The following is a 15,320-nucleotide window of genomic DNA, read 5'->3' as shown; positions in this document are numbered from 1 at the left end:
AGACACCTAACACTCTTGCAAATATACACATTTTATATCGTGTACTCATTTTAAGATCTCTCAGAATTTGGCACTATTATCATTCCCATTTATATTACAAATGTGAAAGTGGAGGAGGAGGGATTTGAACTCAGGTATGGCAGCCTCCTGTCCCAGGATCCAGAATGGGGATCCACTGTTCTGCATCCAATGCTAACTTCTAGAGCAATGCAGTCTCATCCTTGCACTCAGAGGTCCCTTTAATAGGATGGATGTATTTCCAGTGGAATTCACACTGAGCCCAGGGGAATGGAGCGGGAAGACTGTGTAGTTGTCAACATTCATACGAAGCAACTCTCTCCAGAAAAGGACCTGCAGAGATGTAGGAATGTGTGAATACAAGGATATTTGATTCTGTAGTTTCAATAACGCAGAGTCTGGGCCCCACACTATGTGATAAATGGCTCAATAAGTAGGGTAATATAATGCAGTCAGAGAGAAACACATTTTCATGCTCCGAGTGGAATTGTAGAACACCAACTACAGCTTGGGTGATCATCTAATGAAAACACTTTTGTGCTGGGTTGGAAATGCAGGAGCCAGTAAAGCTCAAGCTCGGAAGTTTAACAGCTACGTATGTCTTAACTCTTCACAATTTAAATTCAAGACACATTGAGCAGTGAAGAGGGAGATACTGGCAGAGGAAATAGAACCAGAGGGGTCTGTGCAAGGCGTGGGGGAGGAGGACAAACTGAAACACTGTCATTTCTTGAAAGGAAGGTATGTGATTTGTTTTCAAATGCTCCTTGAATTTGTCATTCAAATATCTTAGTTCATGTCCAGGTGTCATTGATAGCATGGCCAGCTGCACTCGTAATTGAGAGTCTAGATTTTTCTGATAATAATTTGTTTCATCCCCACAAGCCAGTGGGTGCTAACTATACATTTGTTGGATGGATGGATGGATGGATGGATGGATGGATGGATGGATGGATGATGAATGAATGACTAAAAAAGGTTTTTGACTGTTTTATATGCCAGACACATAAACATGCATTTTGTTTAACTTTCACATGAACCATACCACATGGACACCAACAGTCGCCCCATTTTTGAGAAGAAAGGAAGGCACTGAGGGGGGCCGAGATTGCATAGTGACTGAGAGCAGGCAGTTAGAATTCAAAATCAGGGGGGTTGGCCTGATCACCTCCTGTTTACCCCATTGGTGGGGGATCCCACTCTAAATAGTAGGAAATGGCTTATGTCACAACACTGGACAGTGGATAGATGAGATCAACACAGTGTACTAGGCAGGTGTACTCACAGCCCAGAGATCTCAGATACCCACCCCACGGGGCCACACCAACAGAGGTTGCACTCAAAGCAAGTGACCCAGCAGGAGCCGGAGGCCGCTCTGTGGTGACAGAGGGCACCATGGCCCCTGGTTCCCACAGGAGGATGTGATTGGTTTGTTGGAATAATTCTGTGGCTGGCAGAGAGGTGAAACCCATTATGTTGAGGACCAGGGTGAGTAGAGCTAGTTCAGCTAATAAGGGACCTAGAGCCTCTCTTACTGGGAGGAGGACATATCTGGTGAGAGCAGGGAACTCACAGTGCAATCTATGGGGCCGTGAAAGGCTCAGAGATGTCAAGGAAGTACATGAAACTTCAGGTGTTTCAACACAAGGATGACTCTGGATCAATAATTCTCAATCATGGGTGACTGCCATTCCTCCCCACCGTCCGTGTTTTATCATTCTATACCACATGCAGACCCACAGCCCATCCTCCTTCCTTATTCCACCCTAGAAGGGAAGGCAGGTGAAAAAAGGCGGAGTGCGCATCCACCATGGAACCAAGTAGGTAAGAATTTGGGTTCTACCTCAGCTGTGCAAGAGCTCTGTAGTTCTGAGCAGGTATCCTAACCCTGCTGGGCCTTTGTGTTTTTGTTTTTTCTATGCAAAATGACAATGCTCCCACCTACTCCAAATGGTGGTTATAGAGATGAAATGAAACAAAAGTAAGTCCATTGAAAAGCAATTTAAATGAGATTACTACTTATATCATGATTCTCAGCATCTCTATATTTCTTTGACCCCATGGATATTTTTTAAAGAAACTAAGGAGGAAAGTAAGGGTGTAGCATTGCACCAATAATAACAAAAACTAAATAAGAGAACTAGTATTAAAATTTTTGAGATTATGTGTCTCCCTCTGTGCTAAGTGTTTTTTAATCATATCTGATTTAATTTTTGTAACAGCCCTACAAGGTTGGTATTAGTATTATTCCCCTTTCTGTGTCTTGAGACACAGAAAGGCTACGTAACCTGCTCAGAGCCAAGTTACACAGGGAGTAGTAAGTGACAAAGGGGATTTGCACCCAGGTCAGTTCAGCTTCAGGGCCTATACCCTTAACCTCCAAGCCGTCCTCCCACAAGGATTTCGGGGTGATGTAGAAGGCTTAATAATTCACCCCCAAAGATGTCCCAGACCTAATTCCCAGAACCTATGAATATGTTACACAGGTAACATAGCAAAGAGGAGTTTGCAAATGTAAGTTAAGGACCTTCAGATGAAGAGATTATCCTGGGTTATCCAGGTGGGCCAACATGATTACAAGAGTCCTTGTAAGAAGAAGGCAGGAGAGTCAGAATCATAGAGAGATCTGAAGATGTTTTGCTGCTGACTTTGAAGATGGAGGAAGGGGCCACAAGCCAAAGAATGTGGCGGGGGGGGGGGGGGGGGGCGGGGCTCTAGAAGCTGCAAAGGACAAGGAAATACATTCCCTCCCAGAAGGAGCACTTTGATTTTAGGAATTCTGACCTCCATGACTTTAAGGTAATAAATTTGTGTTTTTTCAACCATGAAATTTGTAACAGCAGCAATAGGTGGGGTGAGAGCATGATTGCATGAGAGCAAGCAGCTTTCTCTGTCCATTACGGTAGCCAATAGCCACACATGACAATTCAAAATTAGGGTAATGACATTTAAATTAAATTTTAGATTCAGTTCCGCAGTCACACTAGCCATATTTCAAGGGCTCAATAGCTGTCCATGACTAGTGGTCTCTATGTTGGACGTCACTAATATAGAACATTTCCACCATCATAAAAAGTCTGGACAATGTTGTTCTGGAGGGAGAAGATCCACACCTGCAAATATTTCCATAAGGATGGCATGATGTGTCCACTGGGCCCTGCTGGGTGATGGAGGCAGACTGCCTGGCTTAGCTATCAGCTCTGCCACTTCCTAGCTTGGCATAAACTGGGGATGACAACAATAACACCTAGCCTATTGGATTATTATGAAGACAGAATGTGGACAGTGCAGACAAATGTTTTAGCACAGTCCCTGGCTCATATTATTTGGCATTTAATAAACATCAGCCCTGATTATTATGACTGCTTCCCTTTTCGATGGGAAAACTTAGCCCAGCCCAGTTTCAGAAGATCCACTAGACAGTCTGTCTCAGGCCAACTGTTTCACACAGGTGAGCGCAGGTTAAAACAGTGGCCACTGTGTCATGCTGCAATACTCTGAAAATGACTCAGTGCCCAGAAAGCAAGCAAAGAATGGAAGCATTGCCTGAGGGGAAATATTACATAAGACACTTCCCTAGGATGCGGTATCACGGCCACGGCCACGTGAACACAAACCACTGACATGCAAATACTCCTTGGAAATATTTATGATGAAACTTCAGCACCAACCCCAACAGCCTTCGCAGAGTAAAACGAAACCATAAATTATTTCCTAGAACATTGTAATGCCAAGGGAACTCTCTTAATTATCCATTATCCCAGAAATGTAGACATAATGTTAATTAAAATGAAGGGGGAAAGCCATTTCCATTTTTTATTAAGATTCATTGAGCTCTTGAAGCGCTCTTTGCCCTGCAGGCTGGGCCAGGTGATGATTGCTCATCCTGGGGAGTAACCCAGACAAGAACAGGAGCACCTCAAGGTCAAACAGCATTGCTTCCAAAAAGGAAGAAGAGGCATCTGGCCTGCACTCCTCATCTTGTTCTGTATTTCAAAACCCTCAAATGTCTGAACCTGACAGTGTAATGTGCCTCCAGTATTTCAGCAAGCTTTGAGAATGCACACTGCTGACCCCTGGTTTCATCTCTTTGTGTGCTGGAGCCCCGAAGCTACCCCAAGGCCATGCTCTTGTGTCTGGCCAGAGGGGGACTTAGGGATGGACTGGAGGACAACAAACAGGCCAGTGAGTGCTGGACAAGCCCAGGCGGTGTGGTGTAAGAACTTTGTTCTTATAGCTTACAGTTGATAGAACAAAACATTATAAACACATCTGTTTCCAGCTTATTTCTGTTGCATATTTCCCCTCCTTTTGAATGGCTCTGGTCTGGAGTGCACCAGACCCTCTGATTCAGCGCCCCTCAGCCCCAGGCAGGGCTCCTCTCCAAGAAAGGCCTGGGAGAACAGAGAACAGAGGCTTATAGGCTTGAAAGACAAGCTATGGCAGGTGAAAGAAGCAGATGGAGTTGGGGATGACATATCTCATACAGGGTGCTCAGACAGCCCTACAAAAAGATGCGAATTCATTTGACCTGACTTGAGGGTGTCTTCTCTGTTCTTATGTCCACACCAGCACACAGAGATCAAACCATAGGCACCATGACCCTTTAAGTACTTTGTAGATCTTCTACACTGAGTGGCCAGATTATTATGATCTCTGAACACATAATAATCTGGCCACTCAGTATATATATATATATATATTAGAGGCCCGGTGCATGAATTCGTGCATGGGTGGGTTTCGGCCAGCCTGGCCAGGGGGAGGCTGCCTGCTGGTTGAACTCCTGGTTGAGGGGACAATTTGCATATTAGCCTTTTATTATATAGGATATACACTGAATGGCCAGATTATTATGCGTTCAGGGATCATAAAAATCTGGCCACTCTGTAATTTTGTGGAAGTTTTGTTTGGGAGAAAATGGTGCAGGGGGACAATTGTTGTTTTTAAAATAATTTATTAATTCCCTGGCTTAGGGGAAAGGAAACTGCATTGGTATCCTAAAGCCCCAACTCACAGTAGGCACTCTTGTAAATGGGATGGAATGAGGACTCCTAAATGGAAGATTAAACAAGTCAACTGCTTAGTTATTGACATTTACCACCTGTGTTGGGGAAGTTAGGAACTTCTCTCTGCAGAAAGAGATTGAAAAGAGCCAAAGAGGAGCTAACGTGTGTTGAATACTATTGAACATTTATTGAACATTTGTTTGTATGTATTTATAATGCTGCCTCTGTGAAAATACTGTCTAAAAACACCCATATGACACACCTGTCAGAATGGCCAAAATCCAGAACACTGACAACACCAAATGCTGGTGAGGATGTGGAGCAACAGGAACTCTCCTTCACTGCTGGTGGGAATGCAGAATGGCCCAGCCACTTTGGAAGACAATTTGGTTGCTTCTTACAAAACTACATACTCTCACCATCCATCCAGCACACGCTCCTTGGTATTTACACAAAGTGATTGAAACTCATGTCCAAACAAAAAAAACCCTGCACATGGATGTTTGTAGCAACTTTATTCATAACTAGAGGCCCAGTGCATGAAATTCGTGCACGGAAGGGGGTTGTCCCTCAGCCCAGCCTATACCCTCTTCAATATGGGACCCCTCAAGGGATGTCCGACTGCCCGTTTAGGCCCGACCACCGGGATCGGGCCTAAACGGGCAGTCGGACATCCCTCTCACAATCCAGGACTGCTGGCTACCAACTGCTTGCCTGCCTGCCTTCCTGATTGCCCCTAACCACTCTGCTGCCTGCCTGTTTGCCCCCAACTTCCCTCCTCTGCCGGCCTGGTCACCCCTAACTGCCCTCTCCTGCAGGGTTGATCACCTCCAACTTCCCTCCCTTGCAGGCCTGGTCCTTCTCAACTGCCCTCCCTTGCAGGTCGGGTGCCTCCCAACTGCCCTCTCCTGCTGGCCATCTTGTGTCCACATGGGGACAGGATCTTTGACCACATGGGGGCAGCTATATTGTGTGTTGGAGTGATGGTCAATCTGCATATTACTCTTTTATTAGATAGGATAGAGGCCTGGTACAGGGGTGGGGGCCAGCTGGTTTGCCCTGAAGGGTGTCCAGGATCAGGTGGGGGTTCCCTTGGGGTGTGGGGCGGCCTGAGCGAGGGGCCTGTGATGGTTTGCAGGCCACCCACGCCCCCTGGCAACCCAAGCGGAGGCCCTGGTATCTGGAATTTATTTTCCTTCTACAATTGAAACTTTGTAGCCTGGAGCGGAGCCAAGCCTGGGGCTCCCTCCGAGGCCGGCAGCCATTTCTGTTGGGGTTATAATTGAAACTTTGTTGCCTTAAGCAGGTGGGCCCAGCCAGGGTGTGCGGAAAGCTTTGCTTCCCCTGTAGCCGGCGGCAACCCTGACCTGCTCTCTCAAGCTCCAATCTGCCGCCATTTGTTTGAATTTATTTACATTCTATAATTGAAACTTTGTAGCTTGAGTGGAGGCTTAGGCCTGGCAAGGGCAGGAGGAAAGCTTGGCTTCCTCTGTTATCTAGGAAACCTTGCTCTTGTGGCTGTAGCCATCTTGGTTTGGGTTAATTTGCATGCTCGCTCTGATTAGCTTGTGGGCGTGGCTTGTGGGTGTGTAGGAGGTATGGTCAATTTGCATATTTGTCTATTATTAGGTAGGATTGTCAAAAGTTAGAGGCAACCAGGATATACTTCAGTGGTGAAGGGGTAAATCAACTGTGGTGATGTATACAGATAATGGAAAACTACTCAGCTCTAGAGAGAAATGAGCTATCAGGCCATGAAAAAAGCATGAAATGCATGTCATTAAGTGAGAGAAGCCAGTCTGAAAAGGCTACACATGGTCTGATTCCAACTATATGGCATTATGAAAAGGCAAAACTATGGAGACAGTTAAAATATCAATAGTTGATAGGGTGGAGCTTTGGGGAAGGAGGGTAGGGGGAGACAGGCAGAGGATTTTCATACTCTGTATGAACCATAATAATGGACTTATATCATCATACATTGTCCAAACCCACAGAATATACACCACCAAGAGTTACATGGACTGGGGGTGATAATGATGTGTCAATGTAGGCTCATCAGTTGTAACAAATGTACCAATTAGGTGGGGATGTTGATAATGGGGGAGACTGCATGTTGGGGGCAGGGGGTGTATGGAAAATCTCTGTACCTTCCTCTCAATTTTGTTGTGAACTTAAAACTCCTCTGAAACAACAAAATCTTTAAAAATATATATATGAAACTAAAACGTCAACTCATATACCATAATAAATGATATACTGAAGTCTTTTTGACAAAGAAATATATAACTGATGTTGTCTATGCATTGGTCCATTTGTCTGAAGATGGAGCTTTTCCCTTCCCATCTCCCCAAGCTCTCATTCTGTGCCTCAGTATCCTCATCTGCATTATGGAGACAAACCTATCACTCTCCCTCCCTCATTTCATCAGACCAGCTGACAATGCAGCTAAAGGGCTTTGTAAGCCATACAACTACATAAAAAGCAGACCTCACACTCCTGGTGGGATTGTAAATTACTACAACCCACTTGCAGGGCAATGTGACAGCAGCATCTATTAACATTTAAAATGCACATGCCCTTCAACCTAGCACTCCTATTTCTAAGAAATAATTCCCCACACAGATGCTCAGGCACACGAAAATAGACATTGCACAAATGATCAGCACAGCATTGCCCACAATGAGGAAAAACAAACTGAACATCCTAAATGTCCATCAGTAAGGAATTACTATAACAATGGTGGCACATCCATGTTATAGGAAATTCTGCAGCTGTTAGAATAGGATAGGACACAGCAAATATGACTGATACATTGAATTCAAAAGTAATTATGGAGTCATATGCTTAGTAGGATCTCATTTATGTAAAAAATGTGTGCATGTGTGTGTGTGTGTGTGCATAGACATAATGTGTGTGTGTGTGCATAGACATCATGGGGAAGGTTGCTTAACTCTGGGGAGTGAGCAGTAGTGGGATAAAAAAGAATGCTACTTCTCTCTTTATATGCTTTATAAATCCATCCAGTTGATTACTAAATAACTCTTATCTCCTGCTTCTTCTCTTCCCCCTCTGGAGAAGATGGTGTTATGCTGCTGAAACCTAAGCCAGATCATGCCCCTCCTCTGCTCAGAAGCCTCCCATGACTCCCTATGTCATTCATGGTAAAGACAAAGTCCTTGCCATGCTCCCAGGAGGCCTAAGTGTCCTGCCTCCTAACTCCTACTTCTACCCTTGCTCACTTCACTCCAGCCAATTGGCTTCCTTGTGCACTTTCTTCTCCTGGTGAGCATTCACACCAGGGATTCTCCAGCCTCAGGACGTTTGCACAGGCTGCACCCTCTGCCTGGAGCACTCTTCCTCCAAATCTCTATAAAACTAGCTCCCTCCTCTTAATGGCCTGCTCTTGTCTTCTTATTTAAAATTGTAAAAGACAGGAAAAAAGATGGCGACCGGCAGGAAGGTAGGGAGAGAGAGAGTGTGAGTGAGGAACCCATAGAGGAGAGTGTAGATGTGTGTGGTGTGTGTGTGTGTGTGTATGAGATAGGGTCAGTTAGATTCTGCAGGTCTTCCAAGGGGCTCCCGAACAGGGCAGCCCTAGATGGCGGAGCCCCGCGCACAAAGCGGACACTTCTCGGCGGCTGGTGCGGACGCAGAGACCACGCCATCTTGGGAAACAGAGCTGCCCGAGACTCGGATCCTGGCTTCCGACACAAACCAGGACCCTGCAGCCACTGGGGACAGAGAACTGCTATCACAGCTTCAGACAAACAAACAAGAATCCAGACTTCCCGGCAGATTTCCGTGAGTCAAAGAGCCTATCCCCCTCCTCGCAGGCGCTGATAGCGCCATAGTAACTGATAGACCCGCCCCTCCCCCAAGCTGCTGAGCGCCCACAGGCGTGCGGAAAGCGCCATAGTAACTGATAGAAGCGCCCCTCGCCCAAGCTGCTCACAGGCGCGCACACAGACAGCGCCATAGTAACTGATAGACCCGCCCTTGGCCCAAGCTGCCGAGCTTTGCGCAGGGACTCGCTCCCTCTTAGGGAATTTGGCGCGCGCTCGCGCACGGGACAGAAGCAGCTCCCCGTCTGGGAAATCTGTCAGTGCGCACAGAGGGCTCCCCTTCGGGGAATTTGGGGGAATTTGGCTCGCGGGGCACAGCTCCCCCTTCGGAGATTCTTAAAAGCGTGCACAGAGGGGCTTCCCTTTGGGGAATTTGGCGCGCAGGACGGACTCCGCCCCCCTTCTGGGACTTTGGGAGAGTGCACTGAGCCGGCTCACCTTCAGGTTTTTAAGAATGTGCGCTCTAGCCGGTTTGGCTCAGTAGAGAGAGCACACACAGGACGCAGCCCCACTTCAGGGAATTTGGCACGCCGGACACAGCTGCCTGGGATCCCTGACTCACAGCGCATTCACACTAAGAGCCAGCGACCCCAATTGTTGGTGCGTGCACACACAGGGACCCTGATTCTCAACGAGAAACCGCACAAGGCAACAGAGACTTTGACACTCGAGTCTTGGTGCAGACACAGGGAAACTCTGACTCCTGGCACATGCTAAGGATCTCATTCTCGGCACATACCAACAGTGTGGTGCAGACAGGGCCCCTGATTCTAAATGTGCACACGAGACCACACGGAACACTGGGGACACTGATCCTGGGCAAGTTTGGTTCCCACCAACCAAAGACAGTCACACGTCCTAGTGTCAGAGCACTTCAGTGAAACTAGGGTGGAGCGAAGTCCCCACAGCACACGGCCCAGGTCCACGCAAACAGAAGCTTGAGCTTTCTGGTAATAGCCAGAATGGGGAAACGAAATAACTCACAGAGGAAAGAAAATGTGGAGTCGCCAAGAAAGGAAATTAGTGAAAATGAAGCTTGCAACATGACTGAAAAGGAGTTCAGAGTAATGGTCATGGAATTTATACATCGGATGGATGAGAAAATCAACAACTTATGCAAGAATCAGGAAGAAATGAAAAGTGATATAGCTACAATCAAAAACACCATGGAAAGTTTCAACAGTAGATTACAAGAAGCAGAGGACCGAATTAGTGAGTTAGAAGATCAGGTACAGAAACAAGCTCAAGCTGAACAGCAATTGGAGAAAAAAATTAAAAAGCAGGAGGAAAGCCTAAGGGAGCTTCGGGACAACATGAAACGAAGTAACATGCGTATAATAGGGCTGCCAGAAGGACAAGAAGAGCAGCAGGGATTAGAAAATCTATTTGAAGAAATAATGACAGAAAACTTCCCGGATATGGGAAAGATAAAAGTTACGCAAGTAAAGAGAGTCCCAAGCAGGATCAACCCCAAAAGACCCACACCAAGACATGTCATAATTTCAATGGCAAATATAAATGATAAAGAGAGAATCCTAAAGGCGGCAAGAGAGATACAGAGAGTTACCTACAAAGGAACACCCATCAGATTGTCAGATGATTACTCATCAGAAACACAACAAGCTAGAAGTGAATGGAAGGAGGTATACAAAGTGTTGCAAAGCAAAGGACTGAATCCAAGAATACTATATCCAGTAAGACTATCAATCAAAATTGAAGGGGAAATCAGGAGCTTTGCAGACAAAAAAAGCCTCAAGGAGTTTATCACCACCAAACCAGCAATGCAAGAATTGCTAAAGGGAATACTGTAAAAAGAAGAAATAAACAGGTAAGAAGGAATACAGACACAAAAATAGATATGACTGCAAACAAATACCTTTCAGTAATAACTTTAAATGTAAACGGACTAAATGCTCCAATCAAAAGACATCGAGTAGCTGAATGGATAAAAAAACACGACCCATATATATGCTGTCTACAAGAGACCCACCTCAGAACAAGAGACTCACACAGATTGAAAGTGAAGGGATGGAAAAATATCTTTCAGGCAAATGGAAATGAAAAAAAAGCTGGGGTAGCAATATTTATATCTGACAAAATAGACCTCAAAGTAAATGCCATAACAAGAGATAAGGAAGGCCACTTCATAATACTAAAGGGAGAAATCCAACAAGAAGAAATAATTCTGGTAAACATATACGCTCCCAATATAGGAGCACCCAAATACATAAAAAAACTCCTGGAGGATATCAAGGGAGAGATTAATAGCAACACAATCATAGTAGGAGACTTTAATATCCCACTATCACCACTGGACAAATCCTCTAAACAAAAAATCAGCAAAGAAACAGCAATCCTAAATGACTCACTAGACCAGATGGAATTAATTGACATCTTCAGAACATTTCACCCCAAAGCCACAGAATATACATTCTTCTCAAGTGCACATGGGTCATTTTCAAAGATAGACCATATGCTGGGTCACAGGCAAAGTCTCTTCAAATTCAAGAAGATAGAAATTATATCAAGCATCTTCTCAGATCACAGTGGCATAAAACTGGAAATCAACTACAATAAAAACAATCCAAAGAAATCAAACACATGGAGACTAAACAGCATGCTATTAAACAAGGACTGGGTCACCAGAGAGATCAAGGAAGAAATAAAAAACATCATGGCAACAAATGACAATGAAAACACAACAATCCAAAATCTATGGGACACAGCGAAAGCAGTCTTGAGAGGGAAGTTCATAGCTCTACAGGCCTATTGCAAAAAACAAGAAACAATGGTAATAAATTACTTAACCCTACAACTCAAAGAGCTAGAAAAAGAGCAGCAAGAAAAGCCCAGTGTAACCAGAAGGAAGGAAATAACAAAGATCAGAGTGGAGATAAATGACATAGAGACCAAAGAAACAATACATAAGATCAACAAAACCAAGAGCTGGTTCTTTGAAAGGATAAACAAGATTGATGGACCTCTAGCCAGACTCACCAAGAAGCAAAGAGAGAGGACCCAAATAAACAAAATCAGAAATGAAAGAGGTGAAATAACAACAGACCCCGCTGAGATACAAAGGATTGTTACAAAATACTACGAACAACTCTATTCCAACAAACTGGACAATCTGGAGGAAATGGACATATTCCTAGAAAAATATAACCTTCCAAAAATCAATCAAGAAGAATCTAAACAGCTCAATAGGCCAATAACTATGGACGAAATTGAAGCAGTCATCAAAAAGCTTCCAGCAAACAAAAGCCCGGGGCCTGATGGCTTCACAGGAGAGTTTTACCAAACATTCAAGGAAGAACTAAAACCTATCCTCCTCAGACTATTCCAAAAAATTCAAGTGGAAGGAACACTTCCAAGCTCCTTCTATGAAGCCAGCATCACCCTAATACCAAAACCAGATAAAGACAACACAATGAAAGAGAATTACAGACCAATATCCCTCATGAACATAGATGCCAAAATCCTCAACAAAATTCTAGCAAATCGGCTCCAGCAGTACATCAGAAAGATCATACACCATGATCAAGTAGGATTTATCCCAGGAATGCAAGGATGGTACAATATCCGCAAATCAATAAACGTGATACATCACATAAACAAATTGAAAGATAAAAATCACATAGTCATATCAATTGATGCATAAAAAGCATTTGACAAAATCCAACACCCTTTCTTGATAAAAGCTCTCAACAAGGTGGGAATAGATGGCTCATACCTCAACATAATAAAAGCTATATATGATAAACCCACAGCAAACATCATACTCAATGGACAAAAACTAAAGACATTTCCCCTAAGAACAGGAACAAGACAGGGATGCCCACTCTCACCACTCCTGTTTGACATAGTACTGGAAGTATTAGCCATTGCAATTAGACAAGAAGAAGAAATAAAAGGCATCCAGATTGGAAAAGAACAAGTAAAGCTGTCTTTATTTGCAGACGACATGATATTGTACATAAAAAATCCGAAAGACTCCGTCAAAAAACTCATAGACTTAATAAATGAATTCGGCAATGTAGCAGGATACAAAATTAACGCCAAGAAATCTATGGCCTTTCTATACACCAATAGTGAACTTACAGACAGAGAGACTAAAAAGGCAATCCCATTTACCATCGCGCCAAAAAAATTAAGATACCTAGGAATAAACTTAACTAAGGAGGTAAAAGACCTATACACGGAAAACTACAGGACACTGAAAAAAGAGATAGAGGAAGACGTAAACAGATGGAAGAACATACCATGTTCATGGATTGGTAGAATCAACATCATTAAAATGTCCATACTACCCAAAGCAATCTATAGATTCAATGCACTCCCCATTAAAATACCAACGGCATATTTCACAGACCTTGAAAGAACTCTCCAAAAATTCATCTGGAATAAAAAAAGACCCCGAATAGCCACAGCAATCCTGAGAAAGAAGAATAAAGTAGGAGGGATCTCAATACCAGATTTCAAGCTGTATTACAAAGCCACTGTTCTCAAAACAGCCTGGTACTGGCACAAGAACAGACATATAGATCAATGGAACAGAATAGAGAATCCAGATATTGACCCAAACCACTATGCTCAATTAATATTTGACAAAGGAGGCATGAACATACAATGGAATAAAGACAGTCTCTTCAATAAATGGTGTTGGGAAAATTGGACAGATACATGCAAAAAAATGAAGCTTGATCACCAACTTACGCCATACACAAAAATAAACTCAAAATGGATACAGGAATTAAACATAAGACGGGAAACCATAAAAATACTAGAGCAATCCACAGGCAGCAAAATGTCAGACATATGCCAAAAGAAATTCTTCACTGACACTGCCCCTAGGGCAATGGAAGCTAAAGAGAAAATTAACAAATGGGACTACATCAAAATAAAAAGCTTTTTCACAGCAAAAGAAACCATCAACAAAACAACAAGAAGGTCCACTGCATGGGAGAACATATTTGCAAATGGCATCACTGATAAAGGTTTAATCTCCAACATCTACAGGCAGCTTATACAACTTAATAAAAGGAAGATAAATGATCCAATAAAAAAATGGGCAACAGACCTAAATAGAATCTTTTCAAAAGAAGACAGAAGGAAGGCCAAGAGACACATGAAAACATGCTCAACGTCACTAATTATCCGAGAGATGCAAATCAAAACAACAATGCGGTACCATCTCACACCTGTCAGAATGGCTATCATCAACAAATCAACAAACGACAAGTGTTGGCGAGGATGCGGAGAAAAAGGAACCCTCGTGCACTGCTGGTGGGATTGCAGACTGGTGCAGCCACTGTGGAGAACAGTATGGAGTTTCCTCAAAAAACTGAAAATGGAACTCCCATTTGACCCAGTAATCCCACTCCTGGGAATATATCCGAAGAAACTAGAAACACCAATTAGAAAGGATATATGCACCCCTATGTTCATAGCAGCGCAATTCACCATAGCTAAGATTTGGAAACAGCCTAGGTGCCCGTCAGCAGATGACTGGATCAGAAAACTGTGGTACATCTACACAATGGAATACTATGCTGCCATAAAAAAGAAGGAATTCTCATCATTTGCAGCAACCTGGGAGGAATTGGAGAACATTATGTTAAGTGAAATAAGTCAGTCAATGAAAGAAAAATACCACATGATCTCACTCATTTATGGATAATAAAGAACATTATAAACTTGAACAAAAAGATAGATACAGAGACAGTAAAGCATCAAACAGACTGTCAAATTACAAGGGGAAGGTTAGGGAGAGGTGGGGGAGATAAGAGATCAATCAAAGGACTTGTATGCATGCATATAAGCATAACCAATGGATGCAAAACTCTGGGGGGTGGGGGCATATATGGGAGTGGGGTGTGGGGAGGGCAATGGTAAGATATGTACACATATAATACCTTAATAAAAAATTGAAAAAAAAAATAAAATAAAATTGTAAAAGACAGCCCTTTATTCTGCTTTTCCCACAGCACTCATTCCTTTCTACCATTGCACTGTTGGGTGCCTCGTCCCTAATCCTATCTAATAAAAGAGTAATATGCAAATTGACCATACCTCTGCTACACCCACAAGCCACACCCACCAGCCAATCAGGAGTGAGTATGCAAATTAACCCAACCAAGATGGCTGTGGCCATGGAGTGAGCAAGAGGCTTGGGTTTCCTCGGCAATGGAGGAAGCCAAGCTTTCTGCACACCCTGGCCAGCCCAGGCCTCCCTCCACTCAAGGCTACAAAGTTTCAATTATAGAAGATAAATAAATCCCAACAAAAATCGCTGTGGCCACGGAGTGAACAGCGGGCTTGGGTTTCCCCAGTGATGGAGGAAGCCAAGTTTCTGGCCTGCCCTGGCCTCCGCTGAAGGCTACAAAGTTTCAATTGTAGAAGGAAAATAAATCCCAGATACCAGGGCCTCCACTTGGGTTGCCGGGGGGCG

The sequence above is a fragment of the Cnephaeus nilssonii genome (assembly GCF_951640355.1).
Source record: "Cnephaeus nilssonii genome assembly, chromosome: 2".
Taxonomy (NCBI): Eukaryota; Metazoa; Chordata; class Mammalia; order Chiroptera; family Vespertilionidae; genus Cnephaeus; species Cnephaeus nilssonii.
The sequence above is the reverse complement of the archived record's forward strand: the minus strand, read 5'-3'. Positions refer to the sequence as shown.